We start from the raw sequence: 27,299 nt of genomic DNA on the forward strand, positions 1-27,299 counted from the left end.
GTATTTATCGTATTACGACGAATTACTGCATCCGCTGTAGGGGTTTGCAACTCGCACTGCTGCAATCTCCCGACAGCCGGAACTATCCAGAACTATCCCTGGCCTAGTAACGTCGTCTTGTTTTGTAAAACTTTCTGCGTTTTCGATTTTGTATGAGGTTGTTTTCCTCGAATTAATAATACCTTATGCAAGGTTAGAAAAATTATTAAACTGTATATAATTAATAAATCCAGAATTTGAATAATATATACTATTTTAAAGCGACGGAAGACTATAATTCGAGAAATAGTTCGTCACGAAATGTAAACTGAAGCAAAATTTGGAATCGGACGTATGAATAAACATTCAAACGAATATATCCATGACAACAAAATAATAAAATATAATATTTTGTTTTAATATTAAAAATATAATAGCTGGCTAATTTATTTCCAAAGACATTATATACGTATCATATTATCACGTATATTTCAAACGACTCTTGTAAGATTCTTACACTTTTATGTTGGTATAATTTTTTTGCTAAAATTAAACTGCATTGGCATCTGTAGTCATTACAGGACGTAATATTATGTTACATTTCATATTAATACATATTCGTTCAGGTACGGTTGTAGTAAATTAAATAAAATATTTATGCAAAGACCATTGTACATATTTGGATATTTCATGTTTAGGTCTTTGTTGAACTGTAAAAATTATTAATATATAAGATAACCGAAAGGTCCTACATAAATAAAAATACATAAATATAAGCATGATACTTGTATAGGCGTATAATGTAAACGGTATTATACTGAAATAAAGCATCTTCATTTCATGTCACAATAATTTGTTTCCTCTCACTTAGAATAATTTTCATCTAAAAATCGTGGATTTAATATAATTCCAGTTATTTACTCTAACATGGCATTAATATATAATCAATTGTTTGACACTGGGTTGAGTAAAGATCAGCTTGCAATATACACAAGTAAATTTTTAAAATATTTATGTTTATTTTATGCTATTCATTAACCACAAACCTATTCACATTGTAATTACACGGTACGTTGGTATTGACTAACAGCTAGAAAATATTATCTAAAATAATATTTTAATGTATAAAATTAGGTTTTGCCAAAATCTAGTTGAACCTACCGTGGTACTGATAGAAAAAAATTACTTACAGACATACTACCTTAGAAGTAAGTACTAATATATAATATATATATATTATAGCAAAATATTAAAATATCTTTAGACTTACAGAATGTTTTTAAACAATGATTTATCATTAAATTATTATTTAACTCGTCCATTACAACAGTGACTTATTTAATACTGTAAGCAGTTTGGATGAACTTGAAACTCAGTTGTTTAATAGATAACTAATTAAAGATTATTATTTTTACTATGCAGTAATAAAATATATAAAATATAGCCTATAGGTAGCTAAAATTTAAAAATAAAATATATACATTTTTTCAATATTTATTAACAACGATAATATAAAAGTGAGTTATACTTATTATTTTAAAAATAATAAATAATTGTACGTGATTTTACTTACATTCGAGTCGAAGAGGTTGCTTTTAAATGTTGTCAGGTTTCTTTTTATTCCACGCGCGAAGATTCGTAGCCAGCTGCTCGTTTTAGATTTCACAAATCGACATATTACGTTGTAATAATTTTAATAAGGTTAAAGATTAATTATCGATAGTGAATGCATCTTGTTTAAGTTTTTCACAATTTTTAAAGACACATAATTCATCACAGTCAAGTTATCTTTATAAATTATTATTGGATTTAATTAATATCAAATATTTTTTTTTATAGAATATGTTTTAACGTTTTCATTTACAATAAGGATGGGAGACAAATAGAAATCGATATAATATACATTATCCTTAACAATTATGTTCAAATAATGTTTGGGCTTGCCCGTTATTAATTAAGTAATTAATTAAATAAATAAATAAATAATTGAATACATCATTATACTCTGTGCTTATTTAATATAAGTTGTAAATATTTTCTTCCAACAATTTCGTATTTAATTATAATTAAACATAAAAAATTATATTGCGTTAATTAAAAACAATTAAAGGTTGATTGTTGTTGACCATTGATATCTGTTGTAACATCAGTGCTTAACTTATATAGTTGCAAAAAGTGTTTGAGATTTAGGTAATGGGGCTGAAGCCTCACTGCATTGAATAAGCTTTAAAAAAATAATGGTAATATTTTGAGGCGCTATTAAAATTTATTTGGGAGGCTTAGACTCTATAGACCCTCCCTTATTGGTGTTTATGATCTAATTGTATATCTCAATAAAATCTTGTAAGTTGTATTTACTGATTATGTCGTTGTTGACATAACGTAACTTTAATGCTGATACCCTTAAATCAAACATAACAAGTGTGTAACTATAATAAAACGTTTCGTCAATAAAAGAAAGTTATACAAAACTTTAACGGTTTAGGTACTGTCTAGGGAAAAAACCTCTAATTGAAAGCAATTAATACATTATCTTGCATTCTCCTGATTTTCCTGTTTAAGAATCATCAATGTAGACATCTATAGATATGTTATACACTTATACTGTAATGAAAATAAATCGATGTTTTTTATTCGGAAACAATTAAACAACCAAAAAACGATTTTTACAGTAGTCGTAACGGTGATTTGTTTAAATGATTCGCTTTTGAACGAGTTTTTTTGCTAATAATAATAATATGCGTTCAATTTTATTTTGCAAATAAATACGCTTTTGTTTGTACACCGACGGTGATACGTTTTGTATACAATAGTTTTCAAGATGTTGACATAGGAAAACAAGGTTTTCTACTTTTAACAACTTCCTGCCATTATCCGCAAGTACTAAACATATTACATATATAAATATAGCAGGTATATACATACAAGTGAAGTGAAAGTCCTTTTCAGGGTGCATTTGAATATTAATTAAGCGTACATAATTATTCGATATCTTACAAAAAACAATCCTTTTTCGTATTTATGTTACGATATACAATATACATTATAATATTATATCCATATTCGATAACTCATGTTTAGCATCGGAGAAGAGAATGCGTGAAAAATTGTCGAATGTGTTGTAAGATCGTCATCGATTTAACTGCTGCAGGCTATAGGAGAAAATGTGTTTATCACACAACGATCCACAGACTGTTTTTGTTTTTAGGATCTAAACTCTAAAGCATAGCGTGTATCTACTCATATACTGAAATCGTTTTGAATTGAATACTTAACAGTTTTGATGTTACTATTAAGATTTTTTGTAACTGAATAATATTATTTATTTATTTTTATTACTGTTTTACATTTTTTATAATTACTTAATATAATACAAGGTATAGTAGGCACTTAATAAACTTGACATTTATATAAGCCCATCATTCTGTCTTAAAATGCGATCAACGTTATTTATTCATGAAATTTACTCAGCTTTGCACTGGAAAAATTTTAGACCTACATTCAACAGAAGAAATTCAACAATATAATAATTAATAGCTGTTGACTTCAGAATTATTTAGATTTGAAATGTATGCTTATTCATTATTATTATTTTGATAACTATTGCGTCATGGTTAAAATTGTATTGACATAATATTATGACGTCGTAAATATTTTTGTAATCCGTTGCTTGAAAACTATTTAAAATGCCATGTCCTTATCTGTAATGGTCCACACCCAGCGGCTGCCTAGTGGTCCGCTACGTTATCGTCTCTCTGGTCGTGCACAGTGCACACTGCACACACATCATATGAGTGGAAGGTTAGGTTAATCGTCACGATGGCTATACAATTATTTTTATAATGATCTATAAGCACACATGATAATATGCACGAAATCCGCTATCCGAATAACTGAATTATGTAATTTGTATCATTTTTGTACGCCTAATTCGTAATGGAGACAAAATGTGCGATACACATACACATAGTTGTGCGATTGAAATTTTTTCAAAACTATTTATCGAAATAATTAAACATAATAATATATATTAGGTCTATCATATGACTTACTAAAAATAAATAGCAAATATAAATGTAATTTTGGGAGAATACACTAGTATAATTGATAAATGGTATTTTCTCACTTATTAACTCAGGGAGGTCCGTTGTATAGCTAAAAAGATTATTTTTAATGGATTCACGTGTGAAAAAAAAGAAGTCACATTAAATTAATTTTGATCATTTTATTTTAATTTGAGTTGAGTGAAACAATAACAGTATTTCGTTTGGTATGTATCGAAATAAATTAAAACTTTATTTGAAATTTGTTACTTCTGCATAATTTTCACTTCTTTGGACAGCTCAAGTGAATAGATATGAATACGATAGAGCATATAACATAATGAATTCTTAATACATATTTAAACAAAAGAGTCGAAGGATTTGTATCATATTTTTGTTACTTCAAATGGATAAGAAGAAAACTTGACGCCTAAATAATATATTCAATACAATCGTGCAAGTTGTCGAGGTGCGCGTAAAAAACAAAATTAAACCCGCCAGCGTTAATTACTGTAACAATTATATTTTATATATGAACGAATATATTATAATGGCAAACATATATGATCGTAAAAAAATGATTATTGTCGTGTTCTCTGTCTTCGTACCCTGGAGACGTGTTAGTGTATATTTCATTTTATAACCAGATCGGACTAGATCTATGGTTGGATATAATATATAATAATATTATTATAATAGGCATAAATATATAGGTACCTATTATATATACCACGAATATTTTTCGCTTGGTCGAACGTTTGCGGTTTTCAATTTTTAATTAATTTCGATTCAAACTTGCTCAATATAATTATTCGACCCAAAGTTCTTACAGTATATCATTTTAAGTGGGTGTACAACAGTTTGCAACGTAATTAAATATAACATTGATTAGATTGACATTTTAATAAAAATAAATATATAGGTAATCATATATAAGTATGATAATAATATTTATAATGCATTTTATTGAGATAAATTATGATGTTTAGCTTTTCCTTGATTAAATTATTTTAATAAAATAATAAAAATCAGCTTATAGCTCTTTAATCACATTTTACATTACGATTAAGTTTATTGTATTAATTATATAATTAAATTACTAATTATGTCGGTTTTAAAGTGATGTGTCATTGTGTGAAGTATGAAGTGTTTGTATTTTTTAGTGAAGTATGTAATATTATTTGGTCCTAGTTAATCAATCGACCAATGGAATTTGGATGTTGTTTAAAAGTATAAGCATCATTATAATTGTTCATTTTAGTTTTCAGAAGATTGTTCTAAAAATAATAATGTATAGAGAAAAAAAACAAATTCTAATACATACGCATTATTATTCATTTTTACATGTTAATACTTGTGCCAGTAATTTTTATTGAAAAATCTATTTCGAATATTTATAGAACAATAAAATACAGATAAATTAACCAACTTTAATTTGCAGATTGGGTTATTTGTTTGTCATGCATAACATAAATTTATGAAATACAAAAACATTTTGACCGTTACAGTGGCCATGTAAGTTGCTAGCACTAAACTAAAAAAATTTATTTGAAATTATTTATTCTGAATAATATTATAATTATTTATAACGATTATTCGTTAGGTGAAAATATATCGATTTTCGTGAAGCATATTTTGCATTACAGTTGAAATGGCAACCAAAAATTAAAAAACAAATAACTAATATTTTGGTAACCCATTTTGCGTATGAAACTATATGAACGGAAAAAAATATTGAATCATAAAAATGGGCCACAGAAAACATCTACCAAAGCCATAAAAAATTATTCAATATGTTTTTCCGTGCAGCTTTTTCAAACGTGTTTGACAAAATCGAGTTTTAAATTATACACATTTTTACGTTTGAAGTTAAATGTTAAATAATATATTATTTGACTCCTAAAATCAAATGCAAATTTTTATAATTTTGTTCATAGTAATTAATATAATTGAATCATATTTATTGAAACATTTAAATATAGAAATTTTATTTTTAATAATCATACTTATATTAATTAAGGTCAATATTTTTTTAGTTTTCAAAAATCTAACAAGCGTATTTTTTTGTTTTAATTATTCAATTTGAGAAATATTTAAAAGTATGTCGTTCAAATCTATTCAAACGATCTTTAAAGTACTTAGGTAATACCTGTTATAAAAATGTTTTTTATTTATTTGTGAAAGACTTTAACTATACCTACATATAATATTGGTACAGGCGGTACAGCAATTACTAAACAGTATAAGTATAACATATAAATCAATCTGCTGTGGTTTTAGTGATTGTACGTATACATAATGTGTAGGTAGTTGTAAAAAAATAAATAAATATGAATTGATGAAACTATATGAAAGTATAATTTCAGAGTCCGAATGGAGTGATGTATGTGACTTTTACCATCAGAGAAACTGCGTCAAACATCAACTTCTAGGGAGGTTTCTGTAAGCAAATTTGATCTAGTATTTATTTACTTTAAAGAGACCTAAATAGAAATATCACATTATTTTTGAAAATAATCGAGAAAAACACAAAAAAAATAATTTTAAATGATAATTTCTGGTTTTACCATATATAATTATGTAAAATAAAAATGATATAATATTATTAGCTATAGTGATATTTTATGAAATAATATTATATAGCATACTATGTGATTTAATTTTAATAGCGATAAAAATATAAAATAAAATATCTTTGGAAATATTTGCTTACTGTAAACCGTTTCCGATAAAAATCGTTTTGCATTGTACCCTACGATTCGTATCTTCGAAAATTTATTGCTGCATTCAAAATATCGCATCTATTGAAATGACCTCGTCGACGATGAATGACGAGTACACTCGACATCTGCTGTACAGTTCATCACTTACCTACCATCAGCCCGTGCCCCGTTTCATTGTTTTTCCGATTATTTTTAAATGTACCTACTGGAAAATGTATATGTACGTATAGGTAATAATATTAAATGCATTTTAGCAAAACTAGATTTTGATTATTTAAAACAGGTACCACTTTTTTTCAATACCTAGATCATTATAACAGTTTAATATTCATATAATTATATTATTGATTGGATCAGATCAGAGTAGGTTTTATTTGTAAATTAATTATATCAATATTTCTGGTTTGAATGTCTGGGAAACCATTCGAAATCCGAGTGCTTACGAAAAACCATCGAGGCGTCGTCAATTTATTGCGATTTTGCATTTGTTCGCCAAGTTTGCACACGAAACAACGCTGTACCTAATTAAAATCAAATGATTAAAACGCTTTGGTATAGTAATTATAATAATAATTAATAATGATATTTAATCATTTCGTGTGACTGCGTTTGCATCAAACTAATATATATATATATGTAAAAAAATATAATATAATTTAATTTCTATGTGTAATGTCGATGGCATTACGATTTACGAACCGTTGAACCCCGGCTGCGAATTCCGGGCACATGTATCGGTAATTACTATTTCTTCTTCTTCTTCTTTTTACTTCTATACTACTTCTATACTATACCAGATATACTATTACTATTATTATTATTATTACTATATCCCGTCGCCGACATTACTGGTATACAACCACGGCCGTCGTGTATATCTGCTTAATATTATTACGTGTCTAGTTCATTGGCGTAGAAAACCGGACAGGTGAACACCGAACGAGAGGAGAGGTAAGGTGAGTGGCGCACCGAGCTCTCTCCGTCACCGACTGCAGTCAGTACTGCAGACATATTCGTGTCCGTCCGTTCGTCCGTCCGCGTGCGCGTACACGTCCGTCCTATGCATACAATGCGTGGTTATTAGTGGATACTGATTGCGAGTAAACCGTTTAATATTTACACGCGTATACCGTGTTATTTGTACCAGAAAACGACGTGTGAAATTCACGTCTGCTCATACGTTTTTACGGGTTTTTTCGTCCATCTCGTCGAGTTACCCTGGTCTAAGGCCGTTTTTTTTTTGGTTTTTGTGTGTTTATCGACTGCCCGTTTAAGTGTCTATAGAAGACTAATAAAGTTTATTTAAGAGGTGTCTATGAATAATAATAATAATATAACGGGCATTTGCAAATAATATATAACACTACGTGGTGTGTTTGTGTGTGTGTGTGTGTGTGTAACTTGGATACATATAGTATTAGCATATTATAATTTTGTTCGAGAAACGAAAAATATATATATCGTATTATTGACGGGCGCGCGTTGTGGATCGACGACCAAATATAGCAAGGTAAGAGATTCACTAAAACGTCTAAAACGCATAAAACCTGTATAATTACGGTGGTCATATAATATAAGCTATAAAATAATAATTTTTGTAACGGTTTCGTATTCTTAAAATTTTAATTGTTTCATATGATTTTGACTATTGTATATACAATATATGTATACAATACGCATGTACCTATAATAGTTATGATAGGTATCTGGTCACTGCTATACGTTTTCCGTTTGAACGTCATCGTTTAATATGGAATCAATTAAATTGCTTGTTGTATTTTATTTCGATATACCTACAACAGAGGTACGAGTCATGAATACAATAATATGTTGGGTCTCGAACAAAGCTACTGTTCTTTATGACGACTCCGTAAACTGTACGACGCCCGTGACTGTATCTATATATTATGTTTATACCTCCGTCCACTGTAAGAAATGGGTCCCGCCCAAGGCGTGTTATTTGTAAGCCAAAGGGTAATTACAAACAAAACTGTGAAATTATAATAATATCCCCCACATGATGTTGAATGATATTATATGGTATAGGAATACGATAGTATGATAGGCCTGCCTATATATTATATGTTCAAATTATATTGTTGTTAGTGGCCGTATTTTGATTTATATTTCATACGGAGACGGGGAGATCCCTGAACTCTTTATCCCCGAGTACGATAATTGCCTTGAAGTAGGAGGTGCAAACCGCATCGAGTTCAAGGTCAGACCACATATTATGTTATGTGCCTGTGTTATATATACTACGAGTATATAAAAAATATTAACAAAATTAATAAATTCCTATAATATATACCTGCTACATTATTGTATACTTAAGTATGTGTTATCCAATATTATCATATAAACTGATCACCGCAAGTCTTGACGTGTCCCAAGTGTATATGGGCGATGTGTGTCCAGATTTCTTGAACACTCGACTCTATAAGATCGGGATAGCCTAAATATTATTGTTCCGATTCAATTGCAATATCATTATAAGGCTCATATACTTATCGTGTGTAGACCAAGGTTTTCCGAACATCTACCGCAGTTATTAGTATTATCTATAATTTAACGCATAAGTGTCAAATTTGTGATTGGGATTCAAAATGTCATCAATCGCGGTCTTCGATGACCTTATATGTATGTTGTGTACATAGGACGATGCTATGAGTCAATGCACTCAAAGTTATTAACGCGAGTTTTGCCATTATATACATTTCTATATTTCAAATAATATATTTTTACTTGAAGAGGAAGTATAGGAACCTTAATCGTCTCGATAAAATACTGTCGTCGACCCACCACATGAGAATAATTTATTTATTCGGCTATAGTTGGTTTTTATTACGTAGGCGTCTAGAGAGAGGAAATGAAAGAGAGAGAGAGAGAGAGAGAGAGAGAGGGACAGAGAGACAGAGACAAACGACCATATCATTTTGCATTGTTTTAAAATGTATACCTATATTGATTAATAGATTACTAATTATTAATTTCTATATGTAGTGTTGTAGTATGTATCTGCAGTGTATTAAGCGTAAATTTTAAAATAAAAAAATATTAAGCCCACTAGAAATTCTGCCAAATAGGCGTCCGAACTAGGCCTTCGTGCCTACTTTCAGACATAACGCCATACGAAGAAAAAAAAAAAATTAAGCGTAAATAAGAAAAACAAGTATCAATATTTAAACGCGGGATTATAAAAATTAAAAAAAAATTTTTTATATAATTTAGGCATATTAGGTTTAGGTACCTATATTATCTAAGTCGATAAATTATTATTTATCACATATTAGACCATAAATGATGTCCTCATATAAATTGATTTATTTTATACGGACTGAGGTTTTTGAGAATGCGTTTATTATTGTCTATTAATACTTAAATAGTAGAAATTTTACTAAAGTTTGGTAACTATAAAAATGAAGATTATTCGACAAAAGAAAATTATTTCGATATTTTTCTATGTACATTAAAGTAGCCAACTCTCATAATAGGTAGGTAGTAAATTTCTTTTTTTTTAATTCAAACGATTTGTTTTGATATTTTTAATTTTACTTGATAATTATGTTTGATAATTTAATATCTATATTAAAGTAATTTAGGCAGGTAAACGATTTGGACTTATCTTAATAATAATTTCTACTCTTAAAAAGTGTGTAAGCAATTTTGTCAGGCATTAAATTTGTGTGGTAGGTCATTATATCCGATGTATTAAGTATGATTAGATACATCGTAATTCATAATTATGCGTATACACTACGAAGGTATAATGTGATTAATATTTTAAGCAATAATACTAGTGAAAAGGTTAAATTTTTTCAAATTGCTAATACAACGTAAAATCATTTATAAATAATTGTACGATGATAGAATATGAGAAATTTTAAAAAGTGGAGTATTACAAATAAGTACAATTTTTGCATACGAATGTGTGAATAATAAAGCTGGAATACTTACACTGTTGATATATTGATTACGTATTTAGTGTCAATATACGTTAGTATGTGTTGAACGTATATATAAATAAAAATTATATTGATTCACTAATCATTACGTAGGACGAGGTGTTACATTCAAATCATACATGTACAAAGATGAAACTTATAAGTACCTATAATATGTATAATATATATGTTTGCTTAAATTGTTGAAAATATTTTTATTCATGTAAACAGCAAGATAAAATAAAAATATAAACAAATTTAGGTACACATAAGTATATATATTATGAAGGCTCAAAGTTATTTTATCGAACTAAAAACAAAACTTGTTTTCAAATTCGGGATTACGTGGAAGGTAATTTATAATAATTATATAGTAATAACTTATTACTAATAAACGTTCAAGTTATAACTTAATTCGACGAAAAAAAAGTTTTATTGGAAATCGATGGAGAAAATAACGCTATAATAAACTGCAGTTTCTTTCCTATATATGATGGTATTAAACATTCATAACTGTATATATCGAAATATATATATAATATATATATAATACATCATATCGAATAATCATTGCGATAACTGTATGGACAGTCGGCAAGTGTTAAAAGTCGTGCTATGCCGTGACTGCAGCATAGTATTATTATGTATTATGTTAAGGATTCTCAATGCTAATAATAACCATCATAGAATAATATCACGTATATGTCAAACGTACGAATAGTGAAATTTAAACTGTATCATCGGAGGTGTATTATATTATTATAGCCACAGCTGTTGTTCGTTCGTTATTATTATAGGTATTTTTTTTTTCCCGTCAACACTTAATCGCTGCAGCAGTGTTTCTCAAACTCAATATTTTCACGGAATCCTGCGGCACGGAGACAGAGTATAAATACCCAGCGAACTGTTGTCTACACGAAGGCGATCTGGAACCAGTTTTTTAGCGCGTTCGCCCACTATTATATCGCAAGAAGCTAAATCCATTCTCTTCGTCCCCAAGTGCAGTCCGTCGTCGGTATTTGTCCGAGAGATATATGTTTAATATATTCGTGTATGCCCGCGTGCTTATCATAACATATAATGCCGTAATACGTGTAGGCGTTTCCTCTTCGGTCGGATCACGACCATGAATAACGAAAAAAAAACACGTGTGTTATGTATATGAAGAAAAAATTGTACTTATATACGATAATAATAATAATAATAATAATAATAATATATAATATTATAGTATCGGGATTTTTCAAAACTCCGCGTAATATATGAACGACGAAGGTGCTGGCACCGCGGTGTGAAAATATATACCTACGGAATTTGTTAATTATTTTGCAGACCGAAAAACGGCGCTGTGTAAAACCAAGAAATTGTCCGTAGAAATTCATGCATTTCGACTCGACGAAACATAACACAATATTATAACATTATACAATAAGACATAAGATGAGCGCGCTCGTGTGACTTTAGGTCTGCACGTGGGATTTCAATTTTATATCGAAACGGGACTTTAAGCACTCGTGAACATACCATATGGACGTGGACGCGAAGTCGTCGTGTGAGAAATCTTATTTGTACATATTTTGAACATACTATACATACAGTTGGCGTTTTTGAGATTCTCGCGATAACGCGTAAAGAGAGAAGTTTTATAATGCCGCCCAAAAAGAGAGAAAGCACACGAAAGGGAAATAACATACATCTGTGTACTCTGCAGTAGTAATTGTTTGATTGATTATAAAAGTAAAAGGAAAATATTATTTTCTGTTTGATTTTTAAAATATTAAATTGTTATTGGCTCCGTCCATATAATCTTCACCTGTACAATATGACATATATTATGCTTTCTCAGTTCATAATGGTCAATTTATATTGTATATACACGAGTATATGGTGTAGTCGGAAAAAAAATATAGGTGTATATAATTATATTTGGGTGACCACATTATAGACCAAACTATTTTGTGTTTCGACTCGCTGAGTGGGTCAGAAGGTTGTAGCTGAACTGTACTGTAATCACTACAAATTTATAATGAGTTAGCTAAGAATCACAATTCAAAGAACGCTTTTATTCATTTATTATTGCTGCCGAGTATATTTTATTATTTTTTACGCAATACGTAATGATAGCTGCAGGTATATCCAGGTAGCCCGTATAGACAGGTAGGTGCACTATAATAATATGCAAAAGAGGGCAGGTCCGTGATATAGTAATTAATAATTCAAGTTAAGCTAAGTTACTTAAACATTTTAAATCATGTTCAATTGAAAAATAACCTAAATCTCTAAGTTAGAAGTCATTAGTTAATAAACAGTAAAATATATTTTTATATTTTATGTAAATCGTTAAATTTACATTTTCAAGTTAATATGAAAAATAAAAAATTTAGTTTAACTTGATGGATATTAATCAACTGGAAAAATCCGAGTTAAAATAACAAGATATCAATTAAACTAGTAGAGTTTTCAAGTTGATAAGAAAATTAACTATCTAGTTAGGTTAAAAAGTTAAAAAAAAACACTCACTAACTAGTTAATTTGTAAATAGGTATATTTATTTACGGCACAACCTATACATATAAAATATTAAAATGGGTGATTGACGGAGATTTCATTAAAATGATCGCGACGTACTGTGGAAATTTGTGTTGATTGTGTTTATGAACTACGTGCATAATTTTTTAAATGATAATCTCAAGCACGAAATCTAAAATTAGTGGTAATGTGACGAGTATTTGTGCAAAAGTGTCAATTTGATTTCACACCAGCACGCGTTCGCATAAATTAATACCTATAGGTAGGTACGCGTGTAATTATTGCCGATTTTTCTTTATTCGAAATATAACGACATCCGTGTCTAAATCCATTTCCTCTACCGATCAAAACTTTCGACGAGATATTATAATATTAATTTTTAAATGTATATATTATATTTGATTTAGTTATTCTTACCGTTCCAGCCATATGACTGCGTAGGTACATGTTATTTGACAAATCGTGTTGTGCAAAAATGATTTAAAAAGCATAATACCTATAACATACAATAACTGAATAATGCATGTCTATAAAAAATAAGGTGTAGGTACACAAATAAAAACGTAAGAATGAATTTGTTTTATGAAATGGTCGGTACACACCCGACATCAGACAACATAAAACAATCGAACACATATTTTCATTACTCGATTTCATTGTTGTGTAGTATAATACCATATTGTAATATATATATATATATATAATATTAACCGTAATAAATGTAACGTAGAGACGGAGCGGCGGCCGTATAAAATACAATGCCACTTATCGAATTAAAACGAAAGTAGGTTCCCATCTATATAAATTTTTTGGCAAATAAATACTATAACCGCAACGTGATTGCATTAATAATGTATAATATAATCCCCAGATTTATTCAATTGACATGTCCGCGATTTCTCTCCTTAGAATAATTTTACTATTATCGTCGCGAGGCATTAAAAAGAATTTTAAAAACCGATGGTATAGATATTTCATGCATTTTCGAGATTTCATACTTTTTATACGTCTTGTCGTACATATTATGTACATGGTTCAGAACAGCTCTAATTTGTAAATTTTAGATCAGTACACGAATTCTGTATTATTATTTTTTTTTTCACTTTCGCATCGATTTAATGTCAACAGTCAAATATAATATTATTTCCTCAATAAGTTAACACGTTGTCGGCAGCGGAAAAATCACAAACTACGAGCGTATATAGGTGTATAACGTGTACCTATAATAGCACTGCAGCAAGTACGAGTATACCAGCTCAATTAATAATGGTATTCGAATGGGTAGGGGACAACACGATTATTCGTCCAGACATTTGTGGTCGATATCCAGTCGAGATAAATAGATCGATTGGCCAAGTACGGAGACAATCGGAGCTTTCCAAGGTCTGTTGAGTTTTTGCGCATACATTCCATAATATACGAGACATATTATCTACCTGCAACAGCCGCAACATACGACACGCGTACGTAAACAACGTATACAGCACACACACGCATAACTATTATAGTCACACGACTGTGACCAGGTTCTCGGTTATTAAACGACCTGCAGGACCTTTGCACGTATTATAATATAATAACACAACACGTAAGAACAAGCGCACCTCGACGGTATATATATATAGTTACAATGTACGAATTTCCTTCCGGTATAAGGAAACAGACACAAACACACACACGGTAATATCTATAAAGCGAATGTTAAGTGATTCGTGTCGCGAAATTCAGACGGAATGAAACGTAATCACAATATTAATTATTAGAAAATAGGTCATATTGTTCTTCTGTGCGAAGTTAACGCCGCCGCCGAAATAATGTAGGCAGGTACTATAGGTACCGATCTTTTATTTATAAAATATAATTTTCTAGTTGGTATAAAATAAACGTCGCTGAATTGTAAAAAGTAAATAAACATGATAAAAGAACATATAGTATGATGACATTTATGTGATACGCAGTCATGATATGTGTTAGATATTTTTATTTAGTATTCAATTTTATATTTCCATATTTAAAATTATAATAATAAAGTTTAAAACTAAAGTTAACTATTAACAGTTGAGAAATATTAAGAAAATTGAGTTTATTTTTGCGTTAATCAACAAAGTTATTAAAAATATTGGACTGAGAAGCTATAAGGAACTGAAGACTAGCCAATAACAGCAATGAGTGGATAGGAAGTTTAAAAAAATTATGTAAAATCAGACTTATTAACAAAAGGTAATAGGTATAAATGTAAAACTAACATTAGGATTGATTACTACAGAAAAATAAGTTAAGTTTATAGTTCATAAACCATAAATTAGTTTATTATTTTAAGTTCTTTATAAACATTGATACACAGTTAAAAACAATAAGCAGGTTTAACTCATACTAGTTTGAAAATGTATGTATGGAATATACTATATCTAAAATTGTAATACATAAATATTATCAAAAAATCTTAGAAGATATTTTAAGTTATAATGTTTTATTTTAGTGATACCTGTATTAAAATGTATAATTTTTATTTTCTTGTTGCCCCAATGAATTTTTTTTAAGCCAAATAGCTCTTAATTGTTCATCTTTTGGGAAAGAATGGATATGCACTGAGGTATAATCTTTATAATCCCTTTTTTTTGCTACCGGTTGTACAACTATAATACACGCAAACAGGCATGATGTAGAGATAACTACGAAACATGTAATTTAAACATAAGCTTATACTTATTCTGTGGTGATTAAGTTAAAAATCAAAACTATAGATGATAATATTAAAATAATAATATAATAGTATAAATGATAGCGAATTACTATTTATTTTAGATAAATGATGATCTCTCTACGGTTTAAATCCGTAGATTGGTTTACAGCTATCTTCCATTATTTTCTCTTATCTGCCTTCCTTTTCATTTCCACATTATATGAGTCACATCCTTGGTCCTTTAATATCTTTTGAATGAATTTTAATCTTGGTCTACCCCTACGGTTTTTTCCTTCTACTCTTTCTATAATCGATTTCAACAAACCTTCGTGTCTCATGATATGACCTATCCATTCATTACGTCTTTTGACTATGTTATTCCATAGTAACTTTTCATCTGATATTCTTTCTAGTACTTCCACATTGGTTACTCTGTCCATCCAACGTATCCTTAATGACGAAAACTATTTAAAATTAATAGATTTTGGCGGGAATTTATTGACCAATCAAAAGAATCGCGATTCGTGTGCGCTGTCCGTCAATAATTTTGAAAAAATGTCATATACCATGTTCTTTTATCATAGTCCACAGAACACCACTGCTAGGTTTTATTGAAAAAATGCTAAAATTAGAAACAGGACAATAATAGTCCTGCGCAGTGTCGTCCCACACACACACACACACACATATAAATACAATAGTCAGTAAAAAGAAATAATAATAATAATAGGCGAATATTACTATATATAGGTATGTCTCACGTGCTTGTTTGATATTATTATATTATTGTTGTATGTGAGAAAATTCAAGTCCGTCAAATAAATAATAATGACAAGTTAATTCGTCGAAGAAATATTTTTTTGGCGCATGGTTTGTCATAAAATACGCTCTGTGTACCTATATAAATATAATACGTATATATAATATATATATATATATATAATTATTATATAAATGTAAATGTTTTCTCACTTTATTTTCGAAAAAAACCGTTACTTATATTCGTTTTTTTCCTAATTGTAAAATGTCAATAACAATCATTTATAAAATTAAAATTCGAATAACGATAGTACCTAAGCACTTAACACCGTCGGATTTATAACAAAACGTTAAATCTATCAATATAATTCTGCTGTTAATATCATGCACAAATATTGGTGCATCATGCACATAATATTATATTATGAAGTTTTTAATTCATGAGTTTTATGTGCCAGTGATTCTAAAGTGGAAATGTTCAGGGGGAAAAAGTAATAACTAAACTATATTATATTAAATAAATATAATAAACCTATCCACTGTTCACTGCACATAAGTTATTGCGTTTTGGAAATAGCGGGTTAGTTGAGTAAATTTGTAAAAATTAGTAGGTATAGTCACATTACGTAACGTAGAAAATCGAAACTTTATCAAAGTATAAAATATCTATAATTTTATAGCATATTGATATTAATATTGTTGGTTTGAATAATGTACAACAGTACATGCATGTGGTTTGAAAATGTGTCCATTGTTCAATATTCAATGCACACGTGGTGTAACGATGATCGTTTTCATAATTCAAATGTATACGATCGATTTTAGTGATTTATTTGTGTCATTTGTACGACGCCTAAAATGAAAAATAATCGTGTTCACGTAATATCATATAGGAATATAGGATATAGAAGATATATAAATTAAGTTTCTAATTATTATACCTCCCACATCATTCGAGATCGTATCTATCGATTAGTTTTCTTGATTACAACCCCATGAAAGCAAAATGTATTAAAATTTACACAACATAACATCGATATATAGAGACTAAATGTGATTACATTTTTTTTGATATATATGTATGTTAGTAATTATAATATATTACCTTTATCAAAAATTGATATCATTTAAACCCATTCGCGAGTATATAATGAAAAACTAATTTTCCAGATTGAATTTGAAAATATTGATTTAAAACGCGTATTACCAGCTATATAATGTATTTAACTGAAGTGGTTCATTTTTCGTTATGTTCGTTGTGTTCGACGACCTTACAAGATGCTGCAGCGGAAAACCACTAGGGAATCGGAATGATTGTTAGAAAACTGTAAGATATAATAAATAACGAATGGCTTAAAATAATGATGATGGTGTATATACTTCAGGTTAGGTACTAAATATATTATACATAGAGGCACCTGTAAACCGCTTATCGATCAATCTCGACTTGGGGATTGTGGACATCGCGGCGTATACATTTAATCACGAACCGAAATGTAAGAATTACAGAAGAAGAAAGTAAAACCCTGAGATCGGAAAGGACAGATATGAAAGTGATCGTGGGAGAGAATATTACAAGCGCTTTTATTCGTGTGATCCATTATTATTGCTGCGTACCGTAGGGCCTGCCCTCTATAGTACAGATTTTCTACCTGTACATATATATATTATATATTATTATATACGCGCAGTCATAATGATTTTTACTTTTCTTCGGTATACGTTTTAAATATTGTTTTACGAATAATATTATTTTGATAGGTAGTAACATTGCTGTTCTATATGGTATTTCCGAAAACGCGATGTATCGGCCGTGAAAATAATAAACGCCAATTTCGAGAGATTTTCATCATAGCATCTTAATTCATGACCAGATCGAATGCACTAAATCCATATTTTACCACCTCATTTTTGATTCAAAGAGTACTTGTGTGTGTGTAAGCCAGATGGTTTAACCTGATTTTTCGACCTGAACACATATAATAGTAATAATAATAATAATAGTAATAATACGGCCTTAACCCAAAAAATGTTTAAACAACAAAAAATAATTTAATTATTGTTAATTTCAATGAACAGTAAAAATATTATATAGCTAAATAATTACTGTAATTACAGCAACGAATTCACTTTAGGTATTTATAAAAAATAAAAAAGTTCTATTAATAATATATTATGTTTAAATGAATGGTATGGAAAGTTTAATACGTTTTGACTAGTTTTGAGACTAAATTGGAAAATAAGTATACATTAATAGTGATATAATAATGTTGCCACGAAAATGTTTACCTCTATTTAGTTATTATATAGGAGAAGGTAATTTATATTGTAAATTTATTTTTATGCGTTATTACAATATATTATATAGAAAGAAATATAAACTATATAATTTATTATTCATAAATATTTTTAGTTTGTATAAATACCTAGTAATAATAATGTGACAAGAAAATAACTAATACTTACCTCAAATATTGTTATTATATTACCATCTTTGCTTCTATAAACTTAAAAACGATAAACAATATTGGTTCAGTATTTGGTGTTAATGTACTCAACAACAATGTTAAAAAAATATTCTGAATCGGAATAGGAAATTATAAAAATTTAAAAATAGTGACGCCAAATGCGATTTAAAAAAATTTTCAAATAAAAGTCTTACGAGAAAACGAGCGTGTAGTATTGCTTTATTAGGTATATAGATGTGATAAATGAGCTGTCCGGTTACCCGAATTATATAATGAAATATTGTTTTTTTAGGTTCATAAGTAGCTTTTTTCAGATTGTATACGATGGCGGTTAATATAAATTATAGTTATAATAATTTATTATTGTCTGTTTTGGTGTTTTTTCTTTTATAAATAATCCATTTATATTATAATATAGATTATAATATATAATCCAAACTATATTTTGATTTATTCTTTGTTATTGATTTTAATTCAATTTAATTTTAAGACGGTGAAAATTTTCGCAAACGTTTGGATTAATTCTCCTATCCGGGGTAGCCAATTTTATTTCCCGAGAACTGTCATCGAAGATAATCCACATCACGACGGGTTTGGCCGGTCGAATTCCTGAAGTACCTACACGGTTTTAATCTTCCTAAAGACCAGGACGTTTTCTTCAGCGTGCCGTGTCGATCGGCCGTTGACTTTTGTATTTATAGCTAGTAACAGCTAGTTTACTATTTTTTTTTTTTTAGCATGAGATTAACTGTAAGTAAGGTTCTACTAATTGGTTGGAAAACAATAGCAGTGATCTTCACCTAAACCAGAAATGTTTGAACATTGCACTTGGGTAAAAACCAGGTGATGTCGAATTGCACTCTATATTAGGTCCATGGCATTATTACTTAACATAATTAATTTAGAAATAAATGTAAATCCGTATTTGTATGGCAACTACATGCTGTTTAAATTATGGAAATTAATAGATTTCCAAAAAGAAATATTTTTTACATCGGCGTTTTTAAATTGTAGCCTTGTGTAGTAATTATATCATATTAAAAACAATAAAATTTAGATAATAATATAATATAAAAGATACGAACAAATCATTATTCTTCCAACCGCTGTGACTGATAACTGCGTAATGTAGTAAATAATCGGTTCTATACTTTTATGTAATGATCGAAACGGAAAAGTGCAATTTCAACACATATTTTCTGCCCCCAGTGCGATTCGACAAAAATAATCGCAATTCGATCTCCTTACACCTACGTCGACCGTGATTGCAACTTGCAAGTCGTTCGTTGTTATCTTTCGACCGTTTCGTTTTCAGTGTCGTCGGCAAGACTCGCGGTATCAGCTGCACCGTTATTAAGTACCCACTTATTACGCATCATTGAAAAATGCGACATATTTATAATGGTACGGAATGAATAAATTTTCACAGGTTTCGGAATTTTAGAACGCTGCAGGAAACACCTCACGTTTATAGTGAAAAATACGTTTCGACAAGATATTATATCAAATAGATTCGTAGGTACAGCTGGCATATTACTGTAGGTACTCTTTCACACACACACACACACACACACATAGTTGCGGGCATTGTTGCATTCGACTGTACGCACAATATATAATATATAGATACGCATATTATACATGCTAAGACCGTCCGCGTAGTCGAAAAATTTGAATAGTATTTTGATAGAACCGTCGTCGTGACCGACGCAATTATTGTAAACACGTTCGGTCCGAAATTAGTCGATTGTTATTCGAATGTTTTGTTTTCTTTCCGCGGACGACGGATAACAAATAATAATAATAATGTACCGTTATGGACACACATAATATCATATACAAACGTCTATTTTTATATCATACGTGATCTACCCCGGGGGAGTTCAGGGTGTACAAACTGTACCATCACGGCCCCTGAAATGCAAAAAAAAAGTTAAGTTTTTACTATAAATAAGAGATTATGCAGGAACGTGGATTTTTTGTACGTAACATTTTTTTTTTTTTTGCTTACGCACGATATTCAATTAAAACTGTAAGTAGAATGATAATCTATTTTGATATTTAATGCCAGCTGCATTCATAATTTATCATACACAGAGATATAATATATGGAAAATTAATTATTTCACTATACTTATTTACTATGCGTTAGAAGTATAATTATTATAAGGTGTATTAAAAAACTGTCACATTACATTAATAATATATTTTTTTCATTTGATATGGAGGCATATGGTAATGTCAAGTGTTTGCACCAGTGGCACAGCAATGATTATGAAATGGGGCAGAGGGAGGGTAAACATCCGACTCACTTGTTATGTCACTGGTTTTGCATTGACTGGTTAAGAGTTAAGGGTAGCATACTGAACGAGCGTTATTTCCGTCTAATAATTTTTCTTTCAAGTTATCATTTGAAATTCTCAGAACTACTGTCGTATTCATTATAACTCTGGTTTTACAACAAATAATTGTGAATTATTCACAATTTTTTATCCAGCATCTTAATATTAATATATCTTAATTTTTAAACATTTTAATTTCAAATGTTCAAACTAATGTATATATATTATACAAGTAAAACACTTATTTAAATATGATATTGTGCTGTTCAGTGGCGTACCCAGGGGGGGGGGCTTAGGGGGCTTCAGCCCCTCCCATTGGCCATGTTTTGGAATACATTTTATATTAAAAAAGACAAAGTACAAACCATGATATTTCTAAAAAACGGTATTGAATACAACGTATTATCTTTAGTAACAATGACCTAGTATAAGCAAAGCATAAACGTTGTGTTTATTATGGTACCGAATACCGATATAGATTTAGCCCCCCCCATTCGAAAATCCTGGGTACGCCACTGGTGCTGTTTATGTGCATAATATAGATCATAGGTATTAAACTGCACCGGGTGGACGAGAACCGTATATAGGTACCACGGTTTATATTATTATTATTACAGTGGAGCAGATGTGCAGCTCTTTTAGAAATTTCGGGAAAATTTAATAAGGACGGTTTTAGTGTTATGTGAACGTATTGATTTTATATATAAGTCTTAAAATTGTAATTTATATGAGAGTTAACGCAAAATTCTAAAATGTAATGCACTCAGCTGCATACCAAACTTAACAGTTGAACTTCCCCTAAATGTATAGCAAATAATTAGCTCCCTGCACCCCAAACTTTATCTTGGCAACAGTAATATATTATTTAATATGTATCGTATAATTATTTGGAGACATCGGTTCGGCAAGCAAAAGGTAAAAATGAGATACGAACAAAAGAACGAAAATGAAAAATGCACAAAAACTAATCACCGTCGTCGTCCGTTCTGGCCGTTTGGAGGACACGACCTTGTAGGACTCTAGTGTGCCGCGTGTCGTTATTATTTATGAGTTTAAGGCGCCCTCGAGTACGTATCTATATACACATATAATATAATATAGCATGTATATTAATATTATACTGTGTAGGTGAACGATATTATAATATAAATATATAATATCACACGATCATATGTGTTTACCAGTTTCCTTATCGCACTGCAGCGACCAACATAATATTGCACATATACGTCGTCGGCTAGTGGTTAGGTATACTGAGTTATGCGTAAGTATATTGTATATTATTAATATATCATAATAATATTACGCGCATGTCGCGGTTTGACTTTCACGATTTTATTGTTCAGCATTATATTTTTGTTTGAGCGCGCAAATCATTACTTTAATTATGACCGCGTGCGAATCAACTGAGTGCGAAGTGACGTGCGATCGTAGGTACTATTCTATATATTATATTGAATATATAGGTACAGACTTAAAATACACCTCCAAACACCAGATAAAAACAATAATATATATATATATATATATATATTCATACGTGAAAACAAACAGGTAGGTAGTTTATACTTAACATGTAGGTACACACATGGTGTATACATATGCATCATAATATGTAGGTTATTACCGCAGCTACCACATCGTTGGTCTGCTGGATGTTTATAGTAGTGCCTAATAGTATATAATATAATCCAAACTGGGCCGTTCGACTTAACTGCTGCAGAACGTATTTATAGGTACACGCGCGCCTATAGGTACCTATTATAATATTATCATAATTTATAACACATATTATATAAATATAATAGGAAGCTACTAAATACGCGTTCCAATTACTGCGTTAAAAGTAAGTAAATACGTATACAGGGTGATTCACTGAACGTGCTCATACCCGTTTTTTTAATTTAATAACGAATATTTTGTTTAAATTTTGATTTTTTAAATATAGTTGGTACTTAAAGCCATATTTTAAATTATTGACATTTTTATAGTACGAATGCTTGGCTATAAAAACTTCTGTTTTTTTTAATGAAAACCCTCCTCTTCTATTTTTACTGTAAATTATTTATCGAATAGTTTTTTTGAAAATGTTGATGAACATAATTCATTTCAACTATAGTAGTTTCTAAGTTATTAAAACGTTTATATACTTAGCATAATATTAATATAAATTGCGAATATTTTCAAAGGTCCTATTTCATCTGAACTCATTATCATGGACCTATTATCCCTATTACCTATATTTGTACTCATATTTTTATAAATTCAAAAAAAAAAATCAGATTTTGAATAACTGCATTATTGAAGAAAAAAGGAGGTGGATATGGTGGGTGAGACACTCGTCTGTATAAATATTCATTAATCCATTGACTCTTTGTCTATTATATTATAATGTACCTACCTACTAAATAATACTGACAAAACGTTCATAATCACGGTAAAACGAAATCCTTAAAAACGCGTCTGGCCAATGAATTATTGCTCTTTCGCTATAGGTATACGTTTTGTATTTGGATTTCCAATACGGCAATAACGCCCTACCGATTCGAGAGAAAATTTAATACACGGTCGTGTAATATAATAATATCATGTAGGTAAGTATCTATATAGTCGTCCGTCCACCTGCTGTTGCTGTTGCTGTGTCCAGTAGCCGTTGTCGAATCGTACACTGTAAATATTATAGAAATATAAATTGATATATAGGTAATTGAAGGTTAAAACGTGTTTGTATGAATAGTGTCGAACGGTTATTATTGACGTGAGTAAGCAATTCGGTATTATTCGCGGTCGTACCTCAGATATTTTTCTTCGTTATAGATTGTTAAAATATAATATCACTGCAGTTAAACGACAATATTCTCTACAGGGTTATTCACCAAGTACGAACAATTATTTCATTTTTTTTTATCGTTTAGTCATAAAAAATATTATTCAAATCCCCCTATTTTTGGATTTTTATCATCATATAGGTTGCTACTCAAAGATGAGAAATGTGTTTTCAAATACTTAGATTTTTTATTTCATTAAGACTTAAGAGTGTAATATACCTTCGGCGGCGCAAATATATTTTTTTAAATGAAAACCTGCACCTATTTTTCTGTGAATTGTTACGCTCAAAAGATTGATTTTTTGAAAATTTAGATTTAATCTTGATATGAAACAATTAAGTAGTTTTTGACTTTCGTATTATGACTTATGTATATTGTTCACAGCCTATAGAGGAGATTTATAAATATCTTCTGTACAATAATATTGATCAATATTCATCGTCCAAGACTATTAAACCTGTACTTCATGAGCTATAGATTTGTTTACTTTAACTGACTTCAGAAGATTTGATGTTCACTTGAAATATATTCAAAGGCATTCTAGTGGTTCTGCCGATGCCCCATCACTTCTCTTCATTGTTCCTCTTCATTCCAACAGCTTTAATACTCTGTTTGATATATTATCTAGACATGAATGCATAATACAATATAGTCTTAATAATTCAATCGACTGATTGATGCGCCAAGCTAATGATCATTTACTTTCCTGTTCTAAGTTAATAATAATTGCTTAAAGCTTAAATAGTTAATATATGATATATATCGTTTAGGATTATCGAATTAACATTGTACTGACTTATATCGTATATTATATGTACTATATCAATTATTTATATTGAATTAATATCTAGTTACTGTACGTTTGACCTAGTCCGTATTTAATACTAACCATGCGATTAATCGATGGATGTGTAAAGGATTAGCTGACACTTCTGGAAGCATCAATGTAATATATTATATATACCCCCACAGCGATGCACCAGTGAAACAGATTTGCCTTGGTTTCGAAGACATAATATCGTGGATACGTCAAACTTTTTTTTTGGCTTCTCTGGAAGTGACCATCGTGGGTTTTGTTGAGGTGTGAGTGGGTAAATCGTGTTTAACAATAAAAACGCACCGTTGATGGTTAGGATAACAAATGCAGTGCTGGACGACGGGTGTGTGCACACAAAACTCATCCGCATAAACTTGGATGATTTTTACATAATATGATGATCTACGATGAGCTAAGATAGTTGTTGGACACAGGATTTCATAAGTGTAAAACGCATCGAAGTGATCGACGCGACGGCAGTCGTAACCGTTAAACAGCTACTTCGATGAATTTCACTGACACTCGCCAATAACGGTTCCGTCGGCGATAATATTCTCTGTAGGTAGATGTAGACGGCAGCCGGCATGTGCTGCAACGAATGAGGACAGCTGCTCATAGAGAACAGGTAGCGAATAACAACAATGTATATATATATATATATATATATATATCGTATTGTGATTATTATTTATTATTATTATTAATTTATTATATATCGAAACCATAGTTGACTATTAGGTCGTAAGTACGCACGTCATATATGTATAGGTGGTATAGGGTTATTCGGTCTATTGTCGATCTTGGCGGCGCCGTTTATCAATAACAATATTTCTCGAACCGGGTCAACGGACACCTTCCATGTACATACATATAAGCGGTACGTGATGTATCGTGTGTGTGTAGCAATGTGCCAATGTCGCATCAAATAGACGTGTCGTATATAATATTATTATTGTCTATTTAATAGTAGCACCACTAGCACCATTGATTATAGATGAATGACTATTCTATAATCAGTGGTATCACGTATGTGTGTGTGTGTGCGTGTGTCTTTCTCTGCAGAGTGTGTGTGTGATTTAGTTTATTTTCGTGCACCAGATAAATTATCCATCGTTCCTCGGATTGATGCATTCGAACAAGCATTTTGAAGAATATTGTGTCGATATATTGTTATGCCTGCAGGATATACATTTTCCGGATGCGACAATACCCGCCAAACACAAACAATGATAATTATTACAAATATTAATAGTATACCTAAATATATGATATTAAAATAATTAATAGTAATATACGCATTATAGACGGCACGCTTTTTGTTGTACCTGATATTATATAGTAGGTAGGTAGAAAATACGGATGTAACGAATCGCTAACCGGGTCACGGTTAATACCACCCGACGGTTATTACCTATATGCGGCAGCAGCAACTCAGCAGTCATTCATTACCACCGTGGACTGACGGAAGAGGGGAAGAGGTCGTCATCATAACGACAATAATAACAATAATAGTAATATGTATAATTCCGTCATCGTAGTCTAAACGACATCCGATTTTCAGCCGTGGATATGATTATAGGGATAGCGTCGTACTCATCATGCTATTATAGTCATAAATCTACACATATCTGACGGCATAACAGCAGTGGCGTGGCCTAGTCAACCGCGATACAAGCAATTATCGAAAAAAAAAAAAAATACATACAGGTACCTACCTCCTCATTCATTCAACCACAATTATCGACATCATGAAAAAAATTAACCGATCCTCTCCCATCGTGAAATGTTTAATTTATTCCGTTTTATTTGCAAAAAAAAAGTCGGTTTCTTTTAAACTTTTAAAGACTATTATTTATTAGCTTAAAATTATTATATGGACCTAATAAATATACTAGTAATACTATAAATATATATTCTGTGCGTAATCATAATTTCTAGATAATATAAGGACTATGTATGATATATCTTTTACAGTAGTTTTTTGTGTATAGTCATTAATTCTGTACTGTATCTGGTTTGGCTTAAAAATTATATCAGAAATATTTACACTTTTTGAATCGTGAAAAGTTTTTACTTTGAAAATCTTAACCTATAGGTGTTCGTTAAATATTTCGTTTTAATTGTACGAAATCAACTTTGTATTCTTATAAAAATTATTTAATATATTTAATGGGGTTACTCATC

General features: G+C 30.1%; 1 protein-coding gene across 3 annotated transcripts in view; it reads left to right on the forward strand.

Moving 5' to 3' along the window:
* The first annotated feature begins 7,728 nt into the window (after positions 1-7,728).
* The window catches only part of RhoGEF64C (Rho guanine nucleotide exchange factor at 64C), a 99,567-nt gene continuing 79,996 nt past the window's right edge, over positions 7,729-27,299 (forward strand). For all 3 annotated transcript variants that reach the window (XM_089229451.1, XM_089229450.1, XM_089229449.1), the window contains exon 1: positions 7,729-8,255. The gene's annotated coding sequence lies outside the window, so the exon portion shown is untranslated. The remainder of the gene's footprint in view (positions 8,256-27,299) is intronic.

The sequence above is a fragment of the Diuraphis noxia genome, unplaced genomic scaffold (genome assembly GCF_037042655.1).
Source record: "Diuraphis noxia isolate RWA-SAM2 unplaced genomic scaffold, SU_Dnox_SAM2 contig0005, whole genome shotgun sequence".
NCBI lineage: Eukaryota > Metazoa > Arthropoda > Insecta > Hemiptera > Aphididae > Diuraphis > Diuraphis noxia.